Below are 13,273 nucleotides of genomic sequence, written 5' to 3' on the forward strand. Positions count from 1 at the left end.
AAAAACAAAGGCTAACGGATTCCCCGAATCTATCCCGAATGCCTCTTTTCATAATATTGCATGCTTTCCATTTGTAATCTGCATTATTCTCTAGTTAAACAGACAGAGGGCTTTCGGAAAAAAAAGCCTCACAAAGGACACGGCTTTCTCTCAGAAAGTCAGCAGAGGCAAACGTTAATGTTGATCGTCATGATCGTCACAATAGCATTTACTGAGAACGTACTGTGGACAGAGCATAATGCTTGGCTTTTAGTTGAGTAAAATAGAAGCTGAGGACAAGGCCTGCCTTCAAGACACTTATAATCTAATGGGGATAGAGATAGAGAGAATATTCACATGTATTCACATTTATTGCTATTGTTCTCGTCCGTCCGTCTCCCCCGATTAGACCGTAAGTCCGTCAAAGGGCAGGGACTGTCTCTATCTGTTACCGATTTGTACATTCCAAGTGCTTAGTACAGTGCTCTGCACATAGTAAGCGCTCAATAAATACTATTGAATGAATGTATGTGCACACAAAGGGAAACATATCTTCCACTGATCACAGTAAACAAAAAAAATTAATAAAACTGGGATAAGTGGAATAAATAAACCAAGTTCTCCTAAGTGATGTGCTACCGGTGGCTAGTGAAATGCTCTACTCAGGGAGTTAGGGGTTAGTCATAAAATACCTCCTGGAGGAGGGTATTTTTGAGAAGAACTTTGAAGTTGGAGAGGGTGGTAGGTCTGAGAAGGAAGTGAGTTTCATACAGAAATAATAATAATAATGGCATTTGTTAAGTGCTGTGTGCGAAGCACTGCTCTAAGCACTGGGGTGGATACAAGGTGACCAGGTTGTCCCACGTGGGGCTCACGGTCTTAATCTCCATTTTACAGATGAGGGAACTGAAGCACAGAGAAGTTACGTGACTTGCCCAAAGTCACACAGCTGATAAGCAGCAGAGAGACGGGATTAGAACCCATGACCTCTGACTCCTAAGCCCGTGCTCTTTCTACTGAGCCACGAGCAGGATCTGTACTGTGGATCGGAGAAAGGAGAATTGAGAGTGATATTAGCTTGGGAGAAGCAAAGGAGCACTAGTCTGTGGGTAGTGAAGGAATAATAATAATAACTGTGTTATTTGTTAAGAGTTTATTACATGCCAAGCACTAATTTCTGGGTTAGATCCAAGATAATCGGGTCATATCCAGTCACTGTCACACATGGGGCTCACGTTCTGTCTTGTTCAGAGCCTCTGCTATTAGTGAGATATAAACTAGGGGTGACTTGAGGAGTCACTTTGGAGATTTGAGTCTCAAGATTCATAATGTTGGAACACCTTATTCTCCTATGTTCCTAACTCCCCAGTCAACCCTCCTTCCAGTCATTGCTTTCTTTTAGTGCTAAGGTTCCACCTCCCTGATTTTATAAAATGCCTGGAGGAAGCGTGATATTCCAAGTGATAAGCAGAGGGATCGGCAGAGAAGTGAATCCAGGTGCTCCAAACCGGAAGGCGGGGAGGGGTGGCATTTTCTGACCACCCAAAATAATAATGATAGTAATAATAATACTGATGATTGTGATGTCTTTTAAACTCTTATTTTGTGCCAGACACTGTACTAAGCGCTGGGATCTCGTCTTGTCTTATGCCGTCGAGTCGTTTCCGACCCGTAGTGACACCCCGGACACATCTCTCCTAGAACTGCCCGCTCTCCATCTGCAATCGTTCTGATAGTGGATCCAGAGAGTTTTCTTGGGAAAAATCCAGAAGTGGTTTACCACTGCAGCATGGCTCAGTGGAAAGAGCTCGGGCTTGGGAGTCAGAGGTCATGGGTTCGAATCCCGGCTCTGCCACTCGTCAGCTGTGTGACTGTGGGCAAGTCACTTAATTTCTCTGGGCCTCAATTACCTCATCTGCAAAATGGGGATGAAGACTGTGAGCCTCATGTGGGACTACCTGATTACCCTGTATCTACCCATCGCTTAGATCAGTGCTCCGCACATAGTAAGCGCTTAACAGATACCAACATTATTCATTATTATTGGCACCTTCCGATCGGTAAACTCAATTCTCCGCGCCCGACTCTCTCCCATGCCACTGTTGCCCAGCATGGTGAGTTTTGCCTTGTAGCAGGTGGCCTTCCACTCGCTAGTCACTGGCCAAGCTAGGAATGGAATGGGTAGGACTCTGCTTGACTCTTCCCCCCATAGCCGAGACTGGTAGACTACTGGAAACTCTCCAGGTGTGACCCCGAGAGGGGACATCACCCTGATTCTATTTATTTGCCATTGTTTTTATGAGATGTTCTTCCCCTCGACTCTATTTATTGCCATCGTTCTCATCTGCCCGTCTCCCCCGATTAGACCGTAAGCCCGTCAAAGGGCAGGGACTGTCTCTATCTTTTGCCGATTTGTCCATTCCAAGCGCTTAGTACAGTGCTCTGCACATAGTAAGCGCTCAATAAATACTATTGAATGAATGAATGAATGAGTGCTGGAGTAGATATGAGATGATCGGGTTAGACACTGTCCTTATCCCAAATAGGGCTCATGGTCTAAATTCTCATTTTTCCAACACCAACACCTTCTCCAACACCACATCTCAAAAGAATCCATGCTCTTTCTATCTTGGTTTTTCACTTTCGGATCCATACGTGGCATAGAGTTGACCGTATGTATTTGAGTGCTTACTGTGTGCAAAGCACTGTACTAAACACTTGGGAGAGTACGCTATAATAATTAGCAGACATATTCCCTGCCCACAGTGAGCTTGCCGTCTAGATGGGGAGACAGACTTTAAAATTAAGAATTAAATAAATTAACTGAGCTAACAGAGGCATAGAGAAGTTAATGACCGCCGCAAGATCACACAGCAGACAAGTGGCAGAGCTATGATTAAAACCCTGGTCGTCTGATTCCCAGGCCTGTGCTCTTTCTATTAGGCTTCAAACGAGCAACAACTGGCCAAAGATCCACAGTTGAAGTTCTTACCCTAGACTGAGAGCTCTTCCACTAGATTGTCATCTCCTCGAGGGCGGGGATCATGTCTATCAACCCTTCTGTGCCCTCCCAAGTACTTGATATAGTGCCCTATGAGTAATAAGTGCTTAATAAATACTACTGACTGATTGAATGACTTCCCCTCCTTCCCTAGTCTAGATGACTTAATTAATGAGGATGTCTAACAGGACAGAAGCCAAAGCCTTATTGCAGTCCAGCGGCTTTCCATCTAATTCATCCCTTGTTATTTGGCCAAAGAGGGAAATTAAATTGTTCTAACATTATTTTCTCTGCACATAGCCTGTTGATTGCTATTCCCAACAGCTCTGTGAGTAGGTGTTCTTCTAGATATTTTCAAATCGATCACTGGCTTGAGATATCTATCTATCTATATATAGATAGATAGATAGATATACACACGTATATATAGTAACTTTCCAAATATTAAAGTTGACAGTCTGTAATTTCCCAAATCATCCTTTTTTCCCTTTTTAAATGATAGGCATTACTGCTTTTGCTCTTTCTAGTCATCAGGAACTTCTATTCTCCATGAGATCTTTAAAATGAAAGCTAATGTCTCCGCAATAACATCTGCCGGTTATTTAAGTACCTGGATGTCATCACCCAACTTGATGTTTCCAAGCCCAACTGATTTGAACCCATCCTGCCTTTTAAAGTAATCATCCATCAGTTTCCTTCTGTATTCTCATTTGAGTTCCATCTTAACATTACGAATGATGCATATTCTAGTTGTCTGATAACGGTTAACTTCTTTTGTCAAGATAGATGGAGAAAAAATGTTCAGCCTCTGTCACTTCAACATCATCTTTAAGCATTTTTCTTTCCTTCCTTGAGTGTCATAGGGGTGATGTTTTCTGTGGTCCTCCTCTTGCACCCGATAAAACTGAAGAAGGTTTACTTTTATGTTTCTCCCCCGATTAGACTGTAAGCCCGTCAAATGGCAGGGACCGTCTCTATCTGTTACCGATTTGTACATTCCAAGCGCTTAGTACAGTGCTCTGCCCATAGTAAGCGCTCAATAAATACTATTGAATGAATGTTTCATATCACTCAATAGCTGCAATTCTATTTTTTGTTTTGTTTTGGGTTTCCTGATTTCCATCTGGGATTCATTCACAGTGCTCTTCACACAGTAAACACTTAATAAACTTTATATTACTACTGATTTTGTTCCTATAAAGGGTCTTTTAATCTCTTAATCTCCCTGTGTCCCCATCTCTTCTGCTGTTGTCAACCTGTACTTTCTAGAAGTGTCGGGAGGCCCTATGAAATAATGGATCCTTGGTTGGGCATATGCACTCGTGAACTTTTCCACAATTTATTTTAATATCTTCTAGATTGTAAGCTCCTTGTGGGCAGGGAAAGTGTCTACCAAATCTGTTTTACTGTACTCTCCCAAGCGCTTAGTACAGTGCTCTAGAAGCAGCATGGAAAGAAGATGGGCTTGGGAGTTATTCGTTCATTCATTCAAATGTATTTATTGAGGACTTTTATTATAATTATCAAATGCCATCGAGTCATTTCCAATTCATGGCCACTCTATGGATATATTTTCTCCAGAACATCCTATCTTCTGCCAAAATCTGTTGGCTTGCTAACAGCTCTTCCATTATAAACTGTATTGGTTTCTATCCATCTAGGGGCCGGTCTGCCTCTTACACATTTTCCCTGGACTTTTCCTAGCTTTAATGTCTTCTCTGGAGAATCAGTCCTCCTGATGATGTGTCCAAAATACTCTAATCTAAATCCAGTCATTTGGCCATCCAAGGACCACCTTGGCTTAATTTGCTCCAAAATCCATTTGTTTGTTTTTTGGGCTGTTCATGGTATTCACAAAAGCCTTCTCCAGCACCACATTTCAAAAGAATCCATGCTCTATCTTGGTTTTACACTGTCCAGCTTTCAGATCCATACGTTGCATAGAGTCGACCATTTGTATTTGAGTGCTTACTGTGTGCAAAGCACCGTACTAAACATTTGGGAGAGTACAGTATAATAATAATCAGACATATTCCCTGCCCACAGTGAGCTTGCAGTCCAGACGGGGAGACAGTCATTAAAATGAATAATTAAATAAATTACAGATATGTACACAAGTGCTGTGGGAGAGGCTCTAATCCCAGCTGGGCCAATGACCTGATGTGGGGTCTTGGGCAAGACACTTCACCTTTCTGTGCTCTTTGTCCTTATCTGCAAAAGGGAAAAGATACCTGCCCTTCCTCCTTTTTTTAAAAAAATGGTATTTGTGTATCTAAGCGTTGGGGTAGACACAAACTAATCAGGTTAGACAGAGTCCAAATCCCTCATGGAGTTCACAATCTTAATCCCTGTTTTACAGATAAGATAATTGAGTCCCAGAGAAGTTTAGCGAGTCCCCTAAGGTCCCACAGCAGGCAAGTGTCCGAGTTGGGATTAGCACCCAGATCCTCTGACTCCCAGGCCTGTGCTCTATCCACTAAACCACACTACTTCTTGGATTGTGAGCCCCATAAAGGACAGGGACTATGTCTGATAACGCTTGGGCTCAGTAATAAAAGAATAATCAGTCAGTCATCAAATAATATGTAATGAGTGCTTTCTTGTGCAGAGTACTGTACTAAATGGTTGGGAGAGTACAATTCAAAAAAGTAGAAATTTTCCCTGTCCACAGGGAGTGTACAAATTAGTGGAGGAGATAGGCATTAAAATAAATTATATAAGGGCTCTTTGCATCAGTGGGATGGGGTAAAAATCAGGAGGCTTAAAGTTACAGGCCCAAGTTCATAGGTGACTCAGAAGAGAGGGCAAATATGCAAAGTGAGGATTTAGTTGAGGAAATCTTCTTAGAGAAGATATGATTTTAATAGGGCTTTGAAGATGGGAAGAGTGGAGGTCTGTCAGATATAAAGGGGGAGGGAGTTTCAGGCCAGAGGGAGAGCGTGGGCAAGGGATAAGTGGCGAGAGAGAGGGAAATTGAGGTCCGCTGAATAGATTGGCATTAAAGAGTGAAGTGTGCAAGCTGGATTGTAGTAGGAGATCAGTGAAGTAAGATAGTAAGCAGTCAGCTGATTGAATTTCTTAAAGCTGATGATGAGGGCTTTCTGTTGCTTGTGGAGATGGATGAGCAACCATTATAGGTTTGTGAGGTGACGGGGAGTTGCCGATGGAGAGGTTTTTTAGAAAACGATCTGGGCAGCAGAATGAAGTATAAACCGGAGGGAGAAAGACAGGGGACGGGGAGGTCAGTTAGGAGGTTGATACGGTAGTCATGGCAGAATTTGATATGCACTTCCATCAGCAGGGTAGCAGTTTGGATTGAGGAGAAGGGCTGGATTTTAGGGATCAATCAGTCAAACAATCGTATTTACCGAGTGCTTAATGTGTGCAGAGCACTATGCTAAGAACTTGAGACAGTACAGTATAACAATATAACAGGCACGTTCCCTGTCCACAATGAGCTTACACTCTAGCGGGGGAGACAAACATTAATATAAATAAATAAAATTACAGATATGCTCATAAGTACTGTGGGACTGGGAGGGGGTTGAATAAAGGGAGGAAATCAGATCGACGCAGATGGGAATAGGAGAAAAGGAAATGAGGCATTAGTCCGGGAAGACCTCTGGAAGGAGATGTGCCGTCAGTAAAATTTGGAAGACGGGTGACGTTACTTCGCATCTATAGGATATGAAGATGAATGGTGGTCCCGGTCAGAGGCTAGATGTGGCTGAGCGGTTGGTGATAAGATAGACAAGAGGGAGGTACGGTAAGTTAGCATTAGAGGGGCAGAATGTGCAGGCTCTGAAATAGAAGAGCAGTGAGGTGACATAGGAGGCGGCTAAGTGATTGAGGGCTTTAAAGCCGATGGAAAGGAGTTTCTGTTTGATGTTGAGGAGGATGGGCAACCGGTAGAGGTTCTTGAGGAGTGGGGAAGAAGCATGAAGAGAATGTTTTTGTAGAAAAATGATCCAGGCAGCAGAGTGAAGTATGGACTGGAGTGGGGGAAGACACAGGAGGCAGAGAAGTCAGCAAGGAGGCTGATATACTAATCAAGGTGGGATAGAATAAGTGCTTGAATTACATGGAAGCAATTGGTATGGAGAGGAAAGGGCAGATTTTAAAATAACAATAATAATAATAATAATTAGTGATGTTGTGAAGGCTGACCCGAAAGGATTTTGTGATAGATTGAATATGTGGGTCCAATGAGAGAGAGGAGTCAAGGATAACACCAAGTTTACGGCCATGTGAAACAAGAAGGATGGCGGTGCTGTCTACAGTAGTGAGAGGGTCAGAGAGAGGAAAAGGTTTGGTGGAAAGATGAGGAGCTCTGTTTTGGAGATGTTAAATTTGGGGTGACAGCAGGACATCCAAGTAGAGATGTCTTGAAGGCAGAGGGGGAGAGCAATCAGGGATGAAGATGCAGATTTGGGAATAGTTCATAGAGGGGGCAGTTGAAGCCATGCGAGTCAATGAGTTCTTCAAGGGAGTGGGTGTAGATGAGGAATAGAAGGGGACTCAGAACTGAACCTTGAAGGTCACCCACTGATAGGGGGTGGGAGGCAGAAGAGGAGCCCGCAAAAAAAAAACTGAGATTGAGAGGCCAGAGAGATAGAAGGAGAACCAGGAGAGGACAGTGTCAGCGAAGCCAAAGTTGGATAATGTTTCCAGGAGAAAGGGTTTTTGCGAAGCTAGAAGGGGCAGGATTTGGTGACTGAATATTCCGATTGAATATCAGAAAGGAGTCAAAGATGATGCCAAGTTTGCAGACGTGTGAGAAAGGTAGGATAGTGGTATTGCTTATGCTTAACTGAAAGAGGGGTTTGCCTTTTAAAAAAAAATCCATACTTGTTAAGCACTTACTATGTGTCAGGCACAGTACGAAGCGCTGGGGTAGAGATAAGTTAATCGGGCTGGACACAGTCCATCTCTCATGTGGGGCTCCCAGTGTTAATCCCCATTTTACAGAGAGGGTAACTGAGCCCCAGAGAAGTGAGATGACTTGCTAGAGGTCACACAGCCAACGAGTAATGGAATCAGGATTAGAGCCCAAGTCCTCTGACTCCCGGTCCCTGCTCTTTCCACTAGACCACGTTGTTTCTCATCTCTTACATGATGCTGCCCCGGGCATAGTATCCATATCCCAGAATAATTTTTATCAGAACAACAAATTTTGCTGCAATGGGAACCTCAAAAATTATCCACCGGACCTCTTCCACACTGAGCTAATAAAGTTAGCCCCGTCCTCTCTGGGGTACATAAACCTAGTCCCATCTGCATCCCCCCTCCCTGGAGTTCCCACAACTTTCATCTTTCCTGTTCCCCACTCCCTGAACTCCAAACTCCCTAGCCTAATCCTCTGCCCCATTCCCTCGATCCTCTAAGTGGGTTGGCCGGGAGAGGAGAGAAGGCAGGGGTTGGGATGGGAGAAGATCCAAGTCTGCCCTGTCATCACTCCTGTTCTGTCCTCCTCTGTTTTCCTCTCGCCATCACATTCTGGACTGGCCTCAGCTCCCAAACTTTGTAGTCCTGGAGGGCGCGGACCGCCCGCTGCAGCGGGAGGTGGAGGCGATAGCAGCGGTGGAAGGAGCAGCGGAGACCCCATTGGCATTGGCAGCTTAGAAAAAGTGGGTCAATCATAGCAGCAGCACGGCCTAGTGGATAGAGGCCGGGCCCGGAAGTCAGAAGGACCTGGGTTCTAATCCTGACTCTGCTACTTGTCTGCCGGGTGTCATGGGCAAGTCACTTTACTTCTCTGTACCTCAGTTACCTCATCTGTAAAATAGGAGTTAAGACTGTAAGCCCCATGTGGATCATGGACTGGATCCAATCTGATCAACCTGTATCTACAACCCAGGGTTTAGTATAGTGCCCGGCAGTGAGTCAGTCCATCGTATTTATTCTTACTTTGTGCAGAATGCTGTACTAAGCGCTGGGGAGAATATAATCTAACAAAATAACAGGGACATTCCATGACCACAATGAGTTTACAGTCTAGAGGAAAACTTTTGCCCAACGTGGGGCTTGAACCTGTTGTGTGAACTCTGGCAAGTCACTTTGCTTCTTTGTGCCTCAGTTACCTCATCTTTAAAATAGGGATTGAGACGTGAGCCCCTCGTGGGACAGGGACTGTGCCCAATCTGATTTTCTTGTATCTATCCCAGTGTTTAGTACAGTGCCTGGCACACAGCAAGCGTTTAACAAATACTACAATTATTGTTATTTTGAGTCCCATGCTCTACTGACTGAGCTAGCTAGGTAAGTAGTAAGTGCTTTAACAAATCCCATAAAAAAAAAATAAAAGAGTAGATGTAGAGTAGGGGGAGGTGGAGGGAGGCGGGGAGACCGGAGGGCAAGTCCAGAGTCTGGGGAGGGGGACAGGAAAGCAGAAAGATACCGGAAATGGGGTATCTTTCCGGTACCCTGACAAATTCAAAGAGACTTCCCTGACAAATTCAAAGAGGTGGAGTTCTGAGCGGTAATCTCTTTGAGAAACTGGAACCTCGGAGCTATCGGCAGTTAGCTGTCAGCAGCATTTCCTCATCACACTCCAGAATACCGGGCTTCCTCGAGCAGCACAAGGAGTCCGGCACACGGACAACGTGTGAGCAGGTAGAGAGAGGCCTTACCCCTAACCCTCACGAGTCGGGACGGGGCAGAGGGATCATTCTCTAGACTGGAAACTCCCCATGGGCAGGGAACATATCTACCAACTCTGATATATGGTACTCTCCCAAGCACTTAGTACAGTACACAGCAAGCACTCAATAAATACCAGTGATTGAGAAATATGATGGATTAATTCTCTCCCTCACAAAGAGTCCCCCAGATTCCAGGCCTTCCACAGGAGGGAGAAAGAGCTCAGGCTAAACATACACGAAGTGTCTTGAAATCTTTGAGAAAAGATGATGTATGAACACTCGGGTTTTACCTTTATTTTTTTCTCCCACCGCTCAAAAACAAGAATCGGAAGTGAAAAATCAGGGGGGCAGTGATTTCAAACAAACAAGCCGACGCAAACTGTCAGAGACCCCGGCCACACCTTCCGCCCCTCCACGGGAAACGTGCACACTCCAACTCGAAAGCCAGACGATCCTACCCCGGACCGGGTTGAAGGGGACCGACAGTAAGATGACAGATGGAAATAGCACCAGAAAATCCCAGTTCTATTTTGAAAGTCCGAGAATTCCTATTACCACACTAAAGCTGCAGATGTAGAGCTGCTTTTGGCAAAAAGGAAAAAAAAAAGAAAGAGTCCACAGAGCGTGGAGGAGGATGTAGCTCTGAAAATCTTAATCCCCAGGGGTGACATAAAATCAACTAGGAAAAAAACCCCTTCAGGGGTCCCTGCCTTATGAACACACTACGCGCTCAATAAATACGATTGAATGAATGGATGCAGAGGAGAAGTAAGTCAGGGACTGAGCCCACTGTCAGATTTCCCTGGGGCACGGTCTCAGCAATCCAATCTCCATGTTTCTTCCTCCTCTTCCCCAGTCTGAGTTTTGTAGTAGAAGTGATACTAAGGAAGGGGGATGGGGCCCCGGAGTTAGCATCCTTCTGTCGCCGTGTGCTCATTGGCTGCTCCGGAATGAATCTGTTTGCTCTAACGTAGCCTGGCAGCATGGGCTTTGAAAAACTGCTTCGGCACAGTGAAGGCTCCTGCTGCTGTCACCTCCTCTGCTCCTGTTGCTGCTCTTGCACGGATCGACCTTCGGAAAGGCAGGTCTGGACACCGGTTCCTCTAGTCGGGGAGAGCTGGGGAGCGGGAGAGGGCAGGAAAGACTGAGAAGAGCCCCTTCCCCGCAGCCTCTCTGAAGACAGACCGGTCAGAATTTCCAGCGGCTAAAGGAGGGACACCGTGGCTCCCAATTGCGGGTAAGAAGTTTCATCTCGACTTCCTCCGGTGCCGGCCCCCGCCGAAATGATGAGGAGAAATACTTGAAGGATGGTGTCGTGTGTTGGCGATTTAGTCCTTTTTCACGGCAATGGTAAGGTTGTTTCCTTTCCCGTCTTCCCTGACTACGGTGTATTTGCTAGAGAGGCATCTTGAAGGAAAGGCAGCAGTCGGGAAAGTAGGGCTTCCCCCTCCTCCCTTTCCACGCGTCCTCTCCTCCTCTTCAACGGCTTTGCTTTTAGACCGCAGGGTGGTAGAATGAATGGGGCTTTGGAACCGTCTCCCTTATTTGCGCCGTGAAAGGGTGCAGGATGTGTAGATGGTGTGTTTAGATTCCAGTGAGAACTCCTCGTTCCCGTAATCTGCAGCGACTGCCCCGTGGCAGATGTCAGGTTTAAGAAGTTTCAGAGCCGTGTCCGAACGTTTCGGGGAGATCCTGTGACGTCCAAGAATTATTCTCCCCCGGGACCTGCGCTCTTAATTAAACTCAGGTTGGGAAGAGTGCAACCCGTTACCCGGTTGGAAGTCCAACGGAAATCTGTTCCGACCCTTTAAGAGTGATTGTTCTCGCCGTGTGATAAATCACCCTTCCACTTCATTGTGTAACGAATAGTATTATTCAATATCTGTGTCAAAAGTGCACATGGTAACTGGCAACTGGCGAATTCTTTTCCTCTCTCCTTCCAAATTGTTTTGTAGCACTGAGTAATGCCCGGGCAAACCTAATATTTATAAACGGGAAAATGTTGCCTGTCTTGGTCTGTAAAGGAGACTGAGATGCCAGCTCTGTTCCAGCCTGTTCAGAGCCAACACTGGCTTCGGGATTGGCTTTAATTGTTGGAGGAAGGAAACTGAAGGGAAGAGGAAGGAAAAAGGGGAGGGAGGAATAAAGAGAAAGGGAGATGGAGAGAGGAAGGGAGGGAGGGCTCCAATAGGCTTCTCCCTTCCCTCAACCTGAACAGTTTAAGAAATCAGCCTGGAAGGGCAGAATCACAGAAGCAGCATGGCCCAGTGGAAAGAGCATGGGCCTGGGCGTCAGAGGACCTGGGTTCTATTTCCGGCTCCTCTACTTCTCTGCCACGTGACCTTGGGCAAGTTACCTCATACTTCCCTCATCTTCAAAATGGATATTCAATATCTGTTCTCTCTCCTACTTAGACTGTGAGCCCCCACGTGAGACCTGATGACCTCGTATCTATCCCGGCGCTTAGTACAGTGCTCAGCCCATAGCAAATGCTTAACAAGTACCATTCTTATTACTGTTATTATCAGAATCAATCAAGTGGAGAGATGCCACTGGGAGACTCATAGATATACCCTAAATGGATAAAGGCAGCAGGGACAAGACTCAGTAGTGGAAAGTGTATTTACTAAGCACTTACATTGTACGCAGCATTGGAAGGACAGAACTGGGGTTAGTGCTAGTTCTGGGAGTCTGGACCTTCTGAACCTGAAGCTTGGCGTCTCAAGCTCACCGTCTTGCCAAAGGGGCACGGAGTGGCAAACGGACCGAGGGCCTCCTCTCTTCTGCCAGGGTCTCTGCTTTTACCTCAGGAAGAAAGTCTCGCTGGAGAAGGAGAGGGAGGCCACAACCAATGGGAAATGTTATCTCGTATGACTTGTCCTGTTCCAAATGCCCACGTTGCTTTTCTGATTTGATTCGGTGGTTCCCGAGCTTATGGCTTCCCAATTCCTTTCCCGAGAAAAAAGCATAGTTGGGTGGTTCATATGGAAAGAGCTCTCAGCCCACGTAAATAACGATTCAGAGCAGCCGAGGGAAGACAGCCAAGCAAAGCACTCTCCTGGGATGGAACTTTTCCTTTTTTATTATGGCATTAATTAAGCGCGTACTATGTGCCAAGCACTGTTCTAAGCACTGGAGTAGATACAGTTCCTGTCCCATATCGACCTTACAGTTTAATAATAATAACTGTGGTATTTGTTAAGAGCTTACTATGTACCAGGCTCTGTATTAAGCGCTGGGGTGGATATAAAGTAAATCAGGTTAGACACAGTCCTTGTACACACAGTCTCAACCCCCATTTTACGGATGAGGTAACTGGGGCATAGAGAAGTGAAGTGACTTGCCCAAGGTTGCCCAAGCAGTCAAGTACCGGAGCCAGGATTAGAACCCATGACCTTCTGACTCCTAGGCCCGTGCTCTGCACACTACACCATGCTGCTACTCCCGTTGATAGGAAGAGCAGGTATATAATCCCCATTTTGCAGATGAGACAACCGAGGCACAGAGAAGTTAAATGAGTTACCCAGAGTCACCCGGCAGGCAATTGACAGAGTTGGGATTAGAACTCAGATTCTCTGACTCCTAGGCCCATGCTCTTTCCACTAGGCCATACCGCCTTTCTAACGTGTTTCTCTAACGTGTTTTCCGATGC

At 45.6% G+C, this 13,273-nt stretch overlaps 1 protein-coding gene and 1 non-coding gene across 2 annotated transcripts in view; one reads left to right on the forward strand and one right to left on the reverse strand.

Annotated features, from left to right (window-relative positions):
• Positions 1-2,103: 2,103 nt before the first annotated feature.
• On the reverse strand, positions 2,104-2,241 carry LOC114806788. Its single transcript, XR_003754850.1, has one exon. It is a non-coding gene; the product is annotated as a small nucleolar RNA SNORA7 (small nucleolar RNA).
• An 8,116-nt stretch (positions 2,242-10,357) lies between these two features.
• Positions 10,358-13,273, forward strand: part of HTR4 (5-hydroxytryptamine receptor 4) — a 303,493-nt gene continuing 300,577 nt past the window's right edge. The window contains exon 1 of the mRNA XM_029052011.2: positions 10,358-10,971. The gene's annotated coding sequence lies outside the window, so the exon portion shown is untranslated. The remainder of the gene's footprint in view (positions 10,972-13,273) is intronic.

The sequence above is a fragment of the Ornithorhynchus anatinus genome, chromosome X1, assembly GCF_004115215.2.
Source record: "Ornithorhynchus anatinus isolate Pmale09 chromosome X1, mOrnAna1.pri.v4, whole genome shotgun sequence".
Classification (NCBI taxonomy): domain Eukaryota; kingdom Metazoa; phylum Chordata; class Mammalia; order Monotremata; family Ornithorhynchidae; genus Ornithorhynchus; species Ornithorhynchus anatinus.